The sequence below is a fragment of the Bufo bufo genome, chromosome 5 (genome assembly GCF_905171765.1).
Source record: "Bufo bufo chromosome 5, aBufBuf1.1, whole genome shotgun sequence".
In the NCBI taxonomy this organism is placed as follows: Eukaryota; Metazoa; Chordata; class Amphibia; order Anura; family Bufonidae; genus Bufo; species Bufo bufo.
Window position 1 is genome coordinate 384,434,166 of NC_053393.1, and position 18,175 is coordinate 384,452,340.

The 18,175-nt window shown below is 45.2% G+C and overlaps 1 long non-coding RNA gene across 1 annotated transcript; it reads right to left on the minus strand.

Annotated features, from left to right (window-relative positions):
• Positions 1–876: 876 nt before the first annotated feature.
• Positions 877–17,618, minus strand: LOC121000730. The gene is made up of 3 exons (XR_005778886.1): positions 17,424–17,618; positions 10,573–10,580; positions 877–887 (listed from the first exon to the last, which is right to left on the minus strand). It is a non-coding gene; the product is annotated as an uncharacterized LOC121000730 (long non-coding RNA).
• Between the last annotated feature and the right edge of the window lie 557 nt (positions 17,619–18,175).

Below are 18,175 nucleotides of genomic sequence, written 5' to 3' on the forward strand. Positions count from 1 at the left end.
ACAATTGACCGGATGAAAACCTGATGCGTGTCAGGAAAAATGACATGAATCTGCTGCGTGGCAGACAATTGACCGGATGAAAACCTGATGCGTGTCAGGAAAAAATCACATGAATCTGTGGCAGACAAGTAAACGGATAAGATCGATGCGTCTCTGGAAAATCACATGAATCTGCTGCGCGGCAGAGAAACGACAGGACAACCCCAAGCGTCTCAGTAAATTATGAGGTGAATCTGCCGCACGGTAGACGGACGATCAGATGACCCTAATGCGCGTCGGGAAAATATGGAATGACATGAACCTGCTGCGAGGCAGACTGGATGGACCTGGTGTGTGAGGGCAATAACAAAGACATGAATCTACCGTGTGACAGAACAAACGAAAAATATATATATATATATATTTTTTTTTCTATGTGAGGCGCCGGGCCGACCCCAAGTCTGCCAGGAGATCGGCCTGTGCCACATGTCCGTCCGTTGCCTACACCAAGCATGGGACGACCCCCTGAGAAAATGATGAATCAGTGATTGCTCCTGGGGGACAGACATGTGATACAGGCAAGAGTGCATGACATGTGTTCTGTGAATTGAATGCAGTGGTTGCCAAACCGACCTCAGAGGGGTAGCCGGACTTTATGATATTACAGCAAGCCTAGGTGGTTTAAGCACATGGTATTGTTTAAAATATAATGCAGTGTCTGGATGGAGTGAAGGCCTGAGTTCAAATTGTGAACATGTGAACTGACAGGCCAGTGCGCAGATGGAGCATGTGAAACTCGAACAAACAGGAAGCAAGTGGTGACCTGAGCGTCCAGCGTTGCCCAGGAGACCAGTGCAGGAGAGTCGGGGCCCAGTCTTGCGAGAACATGTGCGGCTAGCTGGTTGTAGCTGGAAGCGCAGGAAGAACGGCGCCGAGGCTCCCAAGACGGGGAGCAGCTCAAGGCGCCGCTTAGCTTACCGGAGGAGAGAGGATCGAATCGGTGTGGTAACCTTCAGAGCGGCGGCAGGTACGAAGCGGCAGCGAGGGTAGAGCGGCAGCGTGCGAACCCGAAAGCGGAAGTAATGGGACGTCACAGTAGAGCGCGGCGTCCATGATGGGAGAGCGAGGCGGCGCTAAATAGACCTCCTTCGCCCCTCCCACAAACACAGGCTGAGCTTCAGCCTTACTACATATATGGCACATCAAACCCTATATTCATATAAAACGCATGTCCAAGCGAATAGACAAATAATCACACCTCACAATCTCCCCCTCTGCATCTACGTACTGGTCTGGACACATTATACTGTGTATTATGTTCATAATTTTCCTTATTGTCCTGAATTGTTATATGTAGAACCTTATAGATACTATGGAAATTACAGATATTTGTCTTTTTTGCGACTTCTGCACGTGTATATGCACCTTAGGTGTGAATATGTGTCTATCCGCTTGGACATGCGTTTTATATGAATATAGGGTTTGATGTGCCATATATACCATTTATACCTAATGATAGCTGCTATTGTTTTAAATTGTGTGTTTATTTTTATTCTTATGTTAATTTTTTTATATGCATTAATCTTTTACCTTTTACACAAATTTTTACAATTAGGGAAATGGCAGATTTCCAGGAACTTGTCTGCAATCTGAAACCACTGTTCTGTAGTTGGATGTGGGATGTAATTCTCATGTAATACCTCCCACAAAGCACGACAAGTATCGCGGACTATACTGGAGATCATCAAAATTCACATCCGATACTGGCAATGCAACGATGACAGACTTTCTCCCGTAGCAAGAAACCTGTGAAAAAAAGAAAAAATATAAATAAATATTTTTAAAAATCATATACACGGCTGTACCAAAAAAACATTAGGACAATCCTTCCCTTATTGTCACCATTAGCCGCTCTGCAGGAGAAATTGCCCTTCTGAAGCGGGTATCCTGTCTTTCGATTCGTGTAGATATGCGCTGCAGTAGCTGGTCATACCTCGACAGTCATGCGCATATAGTAGAAAAAAAATTCTGGATGCACCCGAAGCTCCAAATACAGGATGGAAAAAACGCCTCTGGTCATCTGTTTGGAAGTTATTGGGTGGACTTCTTCTTTCTTGGGCACGTCTTCTCCATCTCGCTTTCAGGGTTAGTAACCTTAAATCGCAGACGTAAATGTGTGCAGGCAACATGGTCCCAAAACACAAAGAGCCTAAATGGAGGTTTCCCTGCTTAAATACACTGTAAAAGTGGGTGTACACTTTGAGACACACTTCCTCCTTAAAAACGGATCCGCCAAAACGAAAACAAACGTGACACACGGATCCGCTTTACAGATGTATCAATTTGAACGGATCTGTTTAAATGGTTTCCGTTTGCCTCCGTTATTTCATTTTTGTGACGGATCCGTTTTAAACAGATCCGTAAAACGCCAGTGTGAAAGTAGCCTAAGGCCTCATGCACACTACCGTTTTTGTGGTCCACATCCGATCCGCATATTTTGCAGCGGACCCATTTACTTTAATGGGGCCGCAAAAAATGCGGACAGCACTCCGTGTGCTGTCCGCATCCGTTGCACTGTTCCGTGGCCCTGCAAAAAATATATAGCCTGTCCCATTCTTGTCCTTTTTGCGGACAAGAATAGGCAAAAATTGCGGAAGGCACACGGACGGCTTCCGTTTTTTGCAGATCTGCGGTTTGCGACCCAAAAAAAAGGCACGGTTGTGTGCATGAGGCCTAAGACAGATGTCCTCTCCTTACTGTCCATGAGTTTCTTATTCCCACAATCTCCTTTCACAAGGGCTGGGTCAGGTCTGCTTCTGCTAAAGCACCTGCACAGGTCTCTCTTAGGCCTCTTTCACACGGGCGTTGCGGGAAAATGTGCGGGTGCGTTGCGGGAACACCCGCAATTTTTCCGCGTGAGTGCAAAACATTGTAATGCGTTTTGCACTCGCGTGAGAAAAATCGCACATGTTTGGTACCCAAACCGGAACTTCTTCACAGAAGTTCGGGCTTGGGATCGGTGTTCTGTAGATTGCATTATTTTCCCTTATAACATGGTTATAAGGGAAAATAATAGCATTCTGAATACAGAATGCATAGTAAAACAGCGCTGGAGGGGTTAAAAAAAAATAAAAAATAATTTAACTCACCTTAGTCCACTTGATCGCGTAGCCCGTCATCTCCTTCTGTCTCCTTTGTTGAACAGGACCTGTGGTGAGCATTAATTACAGGAACAGGACCTTTGATGACGTCACTCCGGTCATCACATGATCCATCACCATGGTAAAAGATCATGTGACGTACCATGTGATGACCGGAGTGACGTCATCAAAGGTCCTGTTCCTGTAATTAATGCTCACCACAGGTCCTATTCAACAAAGGAGACAGAAGGAGATGTCGGCATCGCGATGAAGTGGACTAAGGTGAGTTAAATTTTTTTATTTATTTTTTAAGTCCTCCAGCGCTGTTTTACTATGCATTCTGTATTCAGAATGCTATTATTTTCCCTTATAACCATGTTATAAGGGAAAATAATAAAGATCGGGTCTCCATCCCGATCGTCTCCTAGCAACCGTGCGTGAAAATCGCACCGCATCCGCACTTGCTTGCGGATGCTTGCGATTTTCACCCAACCCCATTCACTTCTTATGGGGCCTGCGTTGCGTGAAAAACGCAGAATATAGAGCATGCTGCGATTTTCACGCAACGCATAAGTGATGCGTGAAAATCACCGCTCATGTGAACAGCCCCATAGAAATGAATGGGTCGGTATTCAGTGCGGGTGCAATGCGTTCACCTCACGCATCGCATCCGCGCGGAATACTCGCCCGTGTGAAAGGGGCCTTACTGTTTACTGTGCACAAAGTCATAGCCACACTCTGCACCCTTCCTGTTAACTCAACTTCCAATTACCTTCTTGATGCCTCTACCCTGGTACCACCATGAGGCAACTTCATTCTCCCAGACCTTGGGCTCCTCCTGGCATTCACAGTGGCCTGTCAAACAAACCACACATTTAAACACAGTAAGTGTGGTAAGTCTTACCTACTATACATATTTCATAATATAGAGTTTTGGAAACTCATTGGGGGGATTGGGATATATCAAAACTCTTGTAAAGTTAAACTAGTTCAGTTATCCATAGCAACTTGTGTTGAGTAAAGCGAAGCATCCGAAGTGGAATTCAGTCCACATTTTAGGAAAAAATTGATTCTAAACTAAATCAAATTTCCATTTCCTAAAATGGCAGCTGGAGTTGTCTTAAGGCTACTTTCACACTTGCGTTCAGAGCGGGTCCATCTGGTGTCTGCACAGACGGATCCGCTCCTATAATGCAGACGTTTGGATCCGTTCAGAACGGATCGGTCTGCATTATAGTTTAGAAAAAATTCTAAGTGTGAAAGTTGTTCAGACGGATCCGTCCAGACTTTACATTGAAAGTCAATGGGGGACGGATCCGTTCAGTGGTGTAGCTAAAGGCTCATGGGCCCTGGTGCAAGAGTGTAGCTTGGGCCCCCCTTCCATCAGTGCTTTGTGGCCAGGAGCAGGGAAGCACGTAGCCTTCGTACTGCCTCAGGCAAAAATTTAAACGGCACCCCCCCCCCTCCATGCCAAATTATTGATATAATACCGGTGTCTTCTTATGTGGCACAAGAGTCTTTGGGCCCCTCAGACTCCTGGGCCCGGTAGCGACTGCTACCTCTGCACCCCCTATAGCTACGCCCCTGGATCCGTTTGAAGATTGAGCCATATTGTGTCGACTTCAAACGGATCCGTCCCCATTGACTTACATTGTAAGTCTGGACGGATCCGTTTGCCTCCGCACGGCCAGGCGGACACCCGAACGCTGCAAGCAGCGTTCGGGTGTCCGCTTGCTGAGCGGAGGCTGAACGCTGCCAGACTGATGCATTCTGAGCGGATCCGCATCCAATCAGAATGCATTGGGGCAGTACGGATGCGTTCGGGGGCCGCTTGTGAGAGCCTTCAAACGGAGCTCACAAGCGGAGCCCCGAACGCTAGTGTGAAAGTAGCCTTTTAGAAAGAACATAAAAATACTCCCCTCATCCACTTGCTCACGCAGAGGCAGTCCGCTCCTCTGTTGATTGAAAAAGACCTGCTGAAGGAACTGTGCTGAGTGTGATGACGTCAGGTCCTTCGGAAGGTCTTTTTCAAACAAGAGAGGAGCGGCCTGCCTCTGCGCGAGCAAGTGGATGAGGTGAGTGATTTCTTTTTTAAACCCAAAAGGCCATATTGCAGTAGCGTATTACCGTTTTAACTGCTGTAAAAACGATCCCATTGATTGATAGATTGAATGGGGTTTTAACATAGCGATTCATGATGAATTAATTCGTAACAAATCAAATTTGTTGTCAAACTTTGCACATCTCTAATAGTAACCAATGAGATTTTATTTTTTAGAGCTCTTTTGGAAAATGAAAGGATCATCCTGATATTTCTATTAGGCAGAAAAAGAAGTTAGAAACTGCTATGTGCTGCTCACTAATAGTCATCTTGGAAATGCTGAGGTGCTATCTAGCCACAATATCCATGCTGTTCGTATGCTGATTTTTCTTTCCGTACTAACAAAAACTTCTATCCCAAGCATTTCACCCCTTAGATACTGCCTTTTAAAACGACGCATCTCTTTTTATTTAGTCCTCCTTCATACTTGACAATGTGATTGCCATGGCTGCTAGGGCTATGCAGATAACATATATAACATTATGGCCCTGATTTATCATACCTTCACTCCAGAATTCTGGCATCAAAAAGTCACAAAATAGGACTTTTTTGCATTCGATCGTGAAAAATGTAAGCGCTTGCGCAAAAACTTGCGACTTATTACACTGACATGCACAAAATTTTGCAACTTTTTGCATTTTTACACCACTCACTCTAGTTTTGCAATGTGGGTGGAAAAGTGGGTGTGGTTAATGTGTTTCACTCCAGATTTATTATTGCGACTTTTTTAAAATGTTGCAGAAAAAGTAGCAATCTCCCTCCAGGAGGAGGGTGGAGTAGGAAAACTGGAGTAGCTTCTCTAGACAGAAGTGTTAGGTCTAAGGACAAGCCAAATTTATCAAGTAACAAGAGACATTTGATACATGTGGGACAAAGTACTCCAACACAGACTCAAGCAAAACTGACTTCAAAAAATTCCCCCCTATATATGCATATATATTTAACAATCTTTATTAAATACATGTCAGAAAGTATATGTCATAAAATATACATCTAATCTTGCAAAAAACAAAAGACTGGTGGAATGTGGTGAGGTAAAAACAAAAGGTTCTTTGTGTCCTTAAGTCCTAAATTGGTTACGTTCTTCAGGGATTAAGGTTGTTTTAGTAGATACACGTGACTTGGCATTATCTTACAATCAATAGTGTTGGTCGAGCACCAAAGTGCTCGGGTGCTCGAGTAGAACAACTCAGGATGCTCGGGTGCTCTACCGAGCACTCAAGCACAATGGAAGTCAATGGGAGAACCCGAGCATTAAACCAGGCACCCCCTGCTCTGAAGAGGGGAGGGTGTCTGGTTCATATGAAAAGGTCAGAAATTGATGAAAACACCACTGAAATGGTTTGGGAACAGCATGGGGAGGATGTCTGGATGCATTTTAGACTCCTAGGTCGCTGCTGGGAACCATGTGGGAACCATGTTGTCCGAGTAGTACGCGACTTTTACAGACTGACAATAATACGCACAAAACCGAAGATAAAATCGATTTTAGAGGAAAAAAATTGTTAGGAAACATTCTTTCCTGTATATGTACATGTATATAAAGTGCAAGTGCTGCCAAAAATTACAAGGAAGAGGCACTCTTATACAACCTGTATATCACATAAAGGAGGGCCTCATTCACATTGGGGTACAATTGTTTAGGTAGTGGTACTCCTACACTCATAAAGCCTATGCACTAAGTTAGAGGGCTGCCAAAAATTACAAGGAACCGGCACTCCAATACACCCTTTATTACATGCCGTTGAAAAATTATGATTGATGGCCTGCTGGTGACCCTCAAAAACATTAGGAGCAAGGGCCTGCGGCTGAGATGACCATCTAAAAAATTTTGTGGGTGAGGGCCTGCTGACGAGATGACCAACTAAAAAGTTTTGTGGGTGAGGGCCTGCTGCCGAGCTGAACATCTAAAAAATTTGTGGGCGAGGGCCTGCTGCTGAGCTGACCATCTAAGAAATTTTGTGGGCGAGTGCCTGCTGCCGAGCTAACCATCTAAAAAATTTTGTGGGCGAGGGCCTGCTGCAGAGCTAACCATCTAAAACATTTTGTGGGCAAGGGCCTGCTGCCGAGCTGACCATCTAAAAACATTTGTGGGCGAGGGCCTGCTGCTGAGCTGACCATCTAAAAATTTTGTAGGCGAGGGCCTGCTGCCAAGCTGCTCATCTAAATAATTTTGTGGGTGAGGGCTTGCTGCCAAGCTGATTATCTAAACAAATTTGTGGGCAAGGGGCTGCTGCCGAGCTGAGCTTCTAAAACATTTTGTGGGCGAGGGCCTGCTGCCGAGCTGACCATCTAAAACATTCTGTGGCCAAGGGGCTGCTGCCGAGCTGACCCTGTAAAACATTATGGTTGAGGGCCTGCTGCTTAGCTAAACCCTTAAAAACATTATGGTTGAGGGCCTGCTGGTGACCCTCAAAAATATTATCGGTGAGGACCTGCTGGTGACCCTCTAAAACAGCAACTCCAGCTGCTGTGAAACTACAACTTCCAGCATGCAAACATGCTCGGTTGTTCTCACAACTCCCATAGAAGTGAATGGAGCACTCTGGGAGTTGTAGTTTCAGAACATCTGGAGTGCCGGAGGTTGCTGATCCCTGCTCTAAAACATTATGGGTGAGGGCCTGCTGCTGAGCTGACCCTCTAAAACATTAGGAGCTAGGGCAGCCTAATAGGCATGTTGATATGATGGAGGAGGAGGAGGACGAGAAAAGGGAGATTGAACCGTATACCCTTTTTAGTGGTGGAAGGGTTGCATTGGAATACAATACACAATAAAAGACACATTTAGAGTGCCTTTATGTTCAGCTGCTTTCCTCTGGTGGAGTAGAGAAGTCAGGGGCAATCCAGGCCTTGTTCATTTTTATAAGAGTCAACCGGTCAGCACTTTCAGTTGGCAGGCGGATGCACTTATCAGTTATTATGCCCCCAATAGAATTAAGTACACGCTCTGCCAAAATGCTGGCGGCGAGGCAGGCCAGCACCTCAAAGGCGTAGAGTGCCAGTTCGGGCCACGTGTCCAGCTTGGACACCCAATAGTTGTAAGTCCCACAGGGATCACTGAGGAAGCTGACACGGTCTGCTACGTACTCCTTCACCATCTTCCAAAATTTTTCCTTTCTTGTGACACCTGGCCGTGCATCAGGTTGAGGGTGCTGGCGGGATGTCATAAAACTGTCCCAGGCTTTGGAGAGTGTTGCCCTGCCTCTGTTGGAACTGCTGTCTGTTACCCTCGCCTCCCCTCCTCGGTTGGCCAAGGAACTATGTACTCTGCATCCAGTGTTGTCTGCTGGAAATTTTAGGAGCAATTTTTCCACAAGGACCTTCTGGTATTGCACTATTTTGCTAATCCTCTCCACCACAGGAATGAGAGATGAGAAGTTCTCTTTGTAGTGGGGGTCGAGAAAGGTTAACAACCAGTAATCGGTGTTGGCCAAAATGCATATAAAGTGAGGGTCAAGGGAAAGGCAGCCTAACATAAAGTCAGCCATGTGTGCCAGAGTCCCAACAGACAAGACTTCGCTGTCCTCATCAGGAGGATGACTCTCAATCTCCTCATCCTCTTCCTCCTCTTCAGCCCATCCACGCTAAACAGATGGAATAAACCTGCTGTGGGTACTACCCTCTGTAGCAGGAGGCAACCGTCTCCTGCTCCTCCTCCTCATCATCATCCAATTCACGCTGAGAAGACGAATGGAGGGTGGTCTGGCTATCACCCTACGTACTTTCTTCCCCCATTTCCACCTCTTCCACATGCAAAGCGTCCTCCTTCATTGTGAGCAGCGAGCGCTTCAGTAGACACAGAAGTGGGATGGTTACGCTGATAATAGCGTTATCGACGCTCACCATCTGTGTTGATTCCTCAAAGTTGCGTAAAACCTCACAGAGGTCAGACATCAATGCCCACTCATCGCTTGTGAAGAGCGGAAGCTGACTGGAAAGGTGACGACCATGTTGCTGCTGGTATTCCACTACTGCTTTCTGCTGCTGACAAAGCCTGGCCAACATGTGGAACGTCGAGGTCCAGCGCGTGCTCATGTCGCACAACAGTCGCTGAGCTGGCAATTGCAAGCAATGCTGCAGCATTGCCAGACCGGTGGAAGCTGTCGATGGGCACACATGCGGCGCACCTTCACCAGTAGCTCAGTCAAATTGGGGTAGGTTTTGAGAAACCGCTGAACCACTAGGTTGAACACGTGGGCTAGGCATGGTATGTGTGCGAGCACGTGGTGAGCGCGATGATGTCATCGAAGGTCCTTTTGCAAGAAAGAAGATGAAAGTGTGAAATCTGGCCACCAGCACCATACATCCAGGATGTGACCAGGGATCTAATAATGTATGGTGCTGGTGGCCAAATTTTGCACATAAAACAATAGCGCTTGCATATGAATGAGTGATCCTGGGACAACATCCCATTGTATCTTATAGACACCACTTTAAAGGGAAAGTGATACATTGTGTGTTGATATACACTGACACTGTAAATTAACAATATTGGCACACATCTCCCACAGTGGACAACTATATACTAATGTGTGAGAGATAACAGTGAGATGATTGCTGTGTCCTTATAATTTGTGGACAAACACCGCCTTCTCACATTGAACCTGTTTTTGTAAATCTAGTGGAGAGCCACAAGTTTTTAATAAATAGTATTTAATAAAATTTTATTTTAAGCGTTCTATTTAGTCAGGCAGTTAATCAATAGTATAGAATTTCGCATAACGCAAATCTAGTCATCAAATATAAGTTAATCCTTATTATTTTTTAACCCTCAATGGACATTTTACTTAGCATTCTGTATTAAAGAATGCTATTATTTTTCATTATAATTTATAACCATGTTGTAATGGAAAATAATAAAATCTACAGAACACTGAACCCAAACCCGAACTTCAGTGAAGAAGTCCGGGTTCGAATCTGGGAACCATTCAGTTTTTTATCATGCAAAAGTGACTGAAATTGCGTGCGCGTGTATATTGTGGTGAAGGGCGTGATTGCATGCTAGGGTGTGGGAAAGCGGGATCCAGGGGGCCCAAGTAAATTCTTGCCCAGGGTCCATTCTATATTAAAGATGGTCCTGGCTTACTGGTGCTGCAAGATGATAATTCAGAGGTGCAAGTGGAATAGGAGGAGGAGGCGGAGGAGGAGAAGGGGAAGTTGCAGCCACTAAAATAGGTGGTGGCGGAACCCCTGATGGAAGTAGGGCCCGCAATCCTTGGCGTCGGTAGCACCTGTGCCATCCCAGGGTACGACTCGCTCCCGGCCTCCACAACGTTCACGTGCAACTTCACATTTTAGCAGGTCTGACTACAGATTACTGATTGGTGCACTAAGTATTGTTGTGAACTTGACATTGCTTCCTTCTCATTGGCCCAGAAGCAAGAAGCAGAGAGGTATCATGTGTTCAGATGGAAAAAAATGCTGAATATTTGATCTAACAAATATATAGCACTATATTAAAAAAAATTGCACATTTTTGAAGTGGCGATATTCACGATAAAAATTCGCTATTCGAATATTCGCGATCAACACTAGGTCTTGCAAAGGTCCAGGTGCATGGTGGGAGGCATGCGGGCCTGTGTCTTGGACAGGGGATTGGCCAGCACGTAACACAGGGGAAGAGGAGGCAGTGGTGTGACCCGCAGACACTGGTTGTGGACCCAGGCGTTCGGCCCACCTATTAGGGTGCTTTGATGCCATGTGGCGGATCATGCTGGTGGTGGTGAGGTTGCTAGTGTTCACAGTGTTTACAGCATATGGCACAGGTTGCAAATCGTCCGCACTTTCCTCAAAAAAGCGCCAGACTGCGGAACACCTAGATTGCCGCGAAGGGGTGCTTCGGGGATTAGTTGCAGGCCTGTTTGGTGTGGCCCGCCTTCTCCCTTTTGCCACCCAACTGCCTCTTCCAGTGGGGTGGGGTGCTGTGGATCCCTCCCCCTCTGTACTGCTTTACTCTCTCGGCTTGCCACTTTCCCAGGTTGGGTCAGTGACTTCATCGTCCAGCACCTTCTCTTCCACTTCCTCACTCTGGCCATCCTCCTGACTTGTTGATCTAACAGCAACCTCAGTTATTGACAACTGTGTCTCAACCCTCATCATGAGCCTCTTGAGACACTAATTGCGGCTGACTTATTGGCAACTGTGTCTCATAATCATCATCCACCTCGTGAAACACTAATTGCCGTTCCCCACCATCATCTTCTTCTGACTGTGAATGCTCCAGAGTTTGGGAATCAGGGCACAAGATCTCCTCATGTCCCTCTTCAAGAGGGCTTGGCGAGAAGCCCAAATTAAGGAATGGCGATGAAAACAGCTCCTCGGAATATCCGTGTGTGGGATCACTTGTTTTCCAAGACTCTCCATGGTGGGTGGAAGTAGTATCAGGGTGAGGATTCTGTTGACCATACTCTTGGCTACTGAGACTGGACTTTGTGGAAGACAGGGTGGTGCTTAACCGACTGGAAGCATTATCTACTGCAATCCAACTGACCACCTGGTCGCACTGGTCTGACTTCGAGAGTAGTGTCCTGCGCTGCCCTGCAAACTGGGGCATGAAGCTGGGTATCATAGATGAGTGTGTTTCTTGTGCTCTGGCAGCAGGCACAGTTTCACCACTGCCTCTGTGTGCACCATCAGCATATTAACTGGTATATATTCTTGCAAGTATGTCACACGTACAGTAGCGCAGGTTTTGTAAGTGTATGCGCAAATAAAGTACACAGAATGTCACTGATATTTTTAGGATGCGCACACGATAAACAGGAGGTATAGTGCAAGTAATGTTGCTGTCACCACCGCCTAATAAAATATGACACTGAATGAATGTCACTGATATTTAGGATGGGCAAACGTTATACAGGAGACTGTCTACAGAAAAAGTACACTGGATGTCACAGATATTTTTAGGCTGCGCACATGTTACACAGGAGATGTAGTGCAGATAATTTCGCTGTCACGAGCGGCGAAAAAAATTACACTGAATGTCACTGATATTTCGGATGCGCTAATGTTATACTGGAGATGTAGCGTAGGTAATGTCGCTACCACCAGCAGCAAAACAATTTGACTGAATGTCACTGATATTTCGGATGCGTAAATGTTATACAGGAGATGTAGCGCAGTTAATGTAACTGTCTGAGCGGACACCGTCTATAGAAAAAGTACACTGGATGTCACAGATATTTTTAGGCTGCGCACATGTTACACAGGAGATGTAGCACAGATAATGTTGCTGTCTGCAACGGCCAAACAATTGCAAGCTATTTAGCGCAGGTTGCGCTAAAAATATATATTGCTGCCAGATACAATTATAGTCCTTTAAAGGACTTTTGGGTCTCTAACAAGTTTTAGCAATTTAGTGCAGGTTGCACTAAAAATATATATTGCTGCCACACACAATAGTCCTTAAAAGGACTTTTGGGTCTCTAACAGGTTTTAGTAATTTAGCGCAGGTTGTGCTAAATATATATATATTGCCGCCACACAAAACAATAGTCCTTAAAAGGACTTTTGGGTCTTAAGCAAATATAAAAACTAAAATATTGCTATTTCACTCCCTACACAATCTCTCCCTTCTGCTCTCCAGCTCTCCCTGACTAATACTGAGCCGAACACGTGTCAACGGGTGCTATATAGCACCCTATGACGCGTTCCGGCCAGCCAATCACTGGAAATGCCAGCAGCCAACATGGCTATGCCATTACAGTGAATGGCAGTACTTACCTGCACATTTATTGGCTGCCTAGCAGCCAACAAATGTGCGAGGAGGAGACTCGAGCATCGAGCTCAAGCACATTGCGGTATTCGGCCGAACACCGCGATGTGCCGAGCATCGCATTGCTGGAGCCGAACTAGTGTTCGGCCGAGCATGCTTGCCCAACACTAGCAATTAACATTCTCTGGACAAACAATAAATTTGGACAAAAAAATAATATCACTTCTACATGAAGTGTGTATTTCCTCTGGTCCAGTCATTGCGTTGATGAAATGACCAGTGATGCAGTGTTGTAACACTAGGACGCAGTTGTTGCAATCAGGGGAAGCCCAAAAAACCTGGACGATAAATGAATCTTTGTCAGGTATGTGAGTTGTATATCAGTACCATGGTTACAAGTGTTAGCGAGACTCATTATATTCCCATTCAGGAAACAATGCAAAGAAAACAGGAATTGCAAGGCTCCGTCTGCACTACCTTAAGAATTCCAGGAAGTTATTGTACTTTATAAAGCGGTCTGTGGTATGCGAGATGTCTAATTCTTTCAAGGTCATGCCATATAGTACTGTGTTTGAAGCGCCTTTTGAAATAATGATATTGTTTATGAGCTTCGGGACAGACTGTATTGTTATTCCTTCAGTTTGCGGTGGGTACAATTTATCAATCTGTTTTTCAGGATGGCATGAGGAGTATGTCATAGCTTCTTGGCGTCTGTTAACAAGTATTTGAAAGACCTGTCCAATTTTGTGAAAGACGTGTCCCGTCAGCACATGCTGAAAGTCACGGAGCAGCGAAGTCACCAGGACATCTTAGGATAACATAGATCAACATTTGACATCTCTGATCTATCAGAAGCTACAGTACTTTCTGTACATAGCATCCTCATTAATGGGAGAATTTGGCCCTTCCTGCTCACAAAATCAGGCAAAATGACTGGAAATACGACTAAAGCAATAAAAGTAGATGTGTAAATCAAAATAATACTGGGGATGTAATGCATTCTTTAATTTAAACAGAACATAATAATATTTCATCCACATTTTTCTAGATTTGGTTGTGTCACCATTAAATGTTATTTTAATATAAAAATGTTAGAGAAAATCAAAAACACTCCTGCGCTCCCATACAAAAAAATCTACCAACCTATAGTTGAAGGTCCGCTGCACAGTGTATATAATGGGCTTTGCTGCTGACGCCCAGGGTACAAAATTGATTAAATGTTGATTTACCTTACGGTAAAAGCTTACACTGGCGCTGGTAGGTAGAAATGTGACACATAAAATACAGTGGCTGGATGAATATTCCGATTTAGTAAAAGATGGATATCATTGACAATCCAATGAATTAATCACCGCAATGATAATTACCTTTTCTCTGGATGTGGGCTGGAGAAATAGTCTAAGTTCTTTAAATATTTGCACAGTTCCCGTTCCTGTGTGTAGAGGGGTGTGAAGAGAGGCAAGAACTTCACTGCTCACCTGCTAGCATTCACACTGCTCCGGCCGGTAGCTGCGTGGTGCGAGGGAGCAGACTATGGTTTCGGCGTCCAGGATTTTCTGTGCGTGTGACGTCACCGCAAAGTACTACTGGTGCTCCCAGAGATCAAAGTTCATCCGACGCGTTTCTGAGCCGTCGGGCTCCTTCATCAGGGATGGTCTGACCCTTCAAGTCAAGTTATTTTAATATAACTCAGCATGAATAACTATTAACTGCCAGTAGTTATTTTTGTAATTTATTTGCTGTTACAAATATGCTGCAGTTGTGAGATAGTCCCTTTACTTTATTATAATGGTGCCCTCTGGTGTTTAATCTGTAGAACAATGTGCACGTCCTCCTACTGGGGTGGTCACACATGCTCAGTTCCATCTTTCAAATGCCACCGGCTATATCTATTAGAAGATGTGATAGTTACAGGGAGAGAGCTGCAGCAGAAAGGTCACATACCCTGACTTGTGATAGGTAGAGAGCTGCAGCAGAAAGGACACACTTCCTGAGCTATAATACAGAAGAGCTGCAGCAGAAAGGTCACATACCCTGACTTGTGATAGGTAGAGAGCAGCAGCAGAAAGGACACACTTCCTGAGCTATAATACAGAAGAGCTGCAGCAGAAAAAACACACCTCCTGTATTTATTACTGTAGATAATAGTTCAAAATCAGGCTGACAGATTTCCTTCAATACGTCTGGAAATCTAGGTACAATTAGGTAGTGCAATATTTAATCTGAATTCAGGTTAAACCTTTTCACTGAAAAATCACTAAAATAAAGTGGCCTAAATGAGCCGTGAGTTAGACCTTAGCACTATTCAGACCGTGTTCACACACCATAGGTAGTCTAGTGGTAGGACCCATGCCACACTGAGATACCTTGACGGTGGTGCAAAAGGGCTCTGTTGTGTTCCTGACTGCAATACATTGGCTAAAGTCTCCGTTTTAACATCAGCCTGAGGGATTAGCCAGTATTGTCAGTTGCATATCATTGTGGTGCACCTTTTGCAGTGATTTATAAACCTTTTCACTGCCAGAACAATGAACATATGGTACTTTTTAGAAATTAATAAAATAGGTCCTATATATTATCTAAAAATAGACTTAGAACATGTTTACCAACACTTTACACCCATGGGTATTTTCAGATTATTTTATGACCAAATGTAAGATATATATTATTTTTTTGCAAATTCATAAAATACTTGTGGCTAACAATTGTAGGACAGATCACATGCAAGCACTTCAACTCCACCGAACATCACTGCAAACAGAATGGTACAAACTCTTACCAGGTACTGTCAATTTAAGAAGGCTCAAACTCGTAATGGTTACGGATAAACAAAAGATAGTTATAGCCAAAAGATGCAAAGTTTAATTTAACAAAGTGCAGCAAAGAACAATGGCCATCATTAACTAATATGAATGCACATAGATTCTGCTGTAAATTGTGCCAAAATGTGTCACAATTTGTCGAATCTTGCTTTAAACCTCATTCACACGTCAGTGTTTGGTCAGTGATTTCCATCAGTGCTTGTGAGCCAAAACCAGGATTGGAGCCTCCACAGACATAATGTATAAGAGCTTGTTGAAGCCCATGCCCGTACTGTGGACCTCAAATTGCGGTCCGCAATGCACGGTCACCGACCATGGCCCAGCTGCATGGCGATAGGGGACCCATTCACTTGAATGGGTCCGCGATCCGTCTGTTCCGCAAAAGGATAGAGCAAGTTCTACCTTTTTGCGGTTCGGAGGCACGGAACGGAACCCCAGGAAGCACTTCGTAGTGCTTCTGTAGTGTTCTGTTCCGTGCTTCCGTTCCGCATCTCCGGATTTGAGGACCTATTGATGTGAATGGGTCTGCATCCATGATGCGGAATGCACACGGAACGGTGCCCGTGTATTGTGGATCCGCAAATGGGGCCCGCAATACGGCAATGGGCAGAACACGTTCGTGTGAATGAGCCCTAAGGCTCCATTCAGACGTCTGTAGAATGGATCCGCATCTGTTCCGCAATTATCCGTAACAGGTGTGGACCCATTCATTCTCTATGGGGCTGGAAGAGATGCAGAGAACACACTATGTGTTCTCCGCATCCGCATTTCCAGAGCGCGGCCCCGATCTTCCGGTCCACAAGAAAATAGAGCATGCCCTATTCTTGTCCGTAATTGCGGACAAGAATAGGCATTTCTATGGGGGTGCCTGCCTTGTGTATTGCGGATCCGAAATGCACTACGGATGTCTGAATGGAGCCTAAGGGAAAGATCTGCTCCTGTTCTGTGTTTAGAGCCGCACCTGATTTTGTCTCAAAATCACTGATGGAAATCACTGACTAAGGCCTCATGCACACGAACGTATTTTGTTTCCGTGTCCGATCAGTTTTTTTTGCAGATAGGATGCGGACCCATTCATTTCAATGGGTCTGCCAAAAACGCGGACAGCACACCGTGTGCTCTCCGCATCCATATGTCCGTTCCGTTGCTCCGCAAAAAAAATAGTGCATGTCCTATTTTTTTCTAGTTTGTAGACAAGGATAGGCATTATTACAATGGATCCGCAAAAAAAACGGATCCGCAAAAAAACGGATGCCATACTGAACGTCATCCGTTTTTTTCTGCGGATCCACAATTTGCGGACCGCAAAACACATACGGTCGTGTGCATGTAGCCTAAAACACTGACGTGTGAATGACGCATTAGAGAAATTTTCTGTACCTATCCCGACAAGGAGGTGTGGGTTACTAGAAAAACGTTGACGTTATGTCAAAGGGCATGTGTATATACAATCTACAAAAAATGGCGTGGTGTCTAATGGCAGGAAGTGCTCAACTCCATATGCATTAGTGCATCTATACCCAGGGGAGCAGATCTCCTGCACTTGTGGCCCGTTGCTAATGGCGATCCCCAGCAAAAATGCCTGCAGCGGACCACAAGTACCACAAAAAAGACATCCTACACAAGATAGAAAAATGTGTGGATGTAAATAGCTATATGAAATAAACATTAAAGAGAACCTGTCATCAACTTTATGCTGTCCATACTAACGGCAGTATAAAGCAGAGACAGGTTAGTTGATTTCAGCGATCTGTCATTTATAAGTTAAAAGTAAGTGGTTGCCGAGAACCAACATCACAATCATTGCAGACTGGGCCTGGAAAAGAGTCCTGGCCACCTGAGGAGTCCTGGTTATTCATGAATTCCTGCTCTCCCGCCCACCTGCTGATGATTGGCAGTCTTCTACCAAGTTTTCTCCCTTTCTCTCTAGGAGAGAACTGCCAGTCATCAGCAGATGGATGGGGAGGGCAGGAGATTAGGAATAAGGCTACTTTCACACTAGCGTTCGGGTGTCCGCTCGTGCGCTCCGTTTGAAGGGGCTCACAAGCGGCCCCGAACGCATCCGTCTGGCCCCAATGCATTCTCAGTGGAGGCGGATCCACTGAGAATGCATCCGCCTGCCAGCGTTCAGCCTCCGCTCCGCTCAGTGAGCGGACACCTGAACGCTGCTTGCAGCGTTCGGGTGTCCGCCTGGCCGTGCGGAGGCGAGCGGATCCGTCCACACTTACAATGTAAGTCAATGGGGACGGATCCGCTTGAAGATGACATCATATGGCTCAATCTTCAAGCGGATCCGTTCCCCATTGACTTTCAATGTAAAGTCTGAACGGATCCGCTCAGGCTACTTTCAGACTTAGAAAATTTTCTAAGTAATAATGCAGACGGATCCGTTCTGAACGGATGCAAACGTCTGCATTAT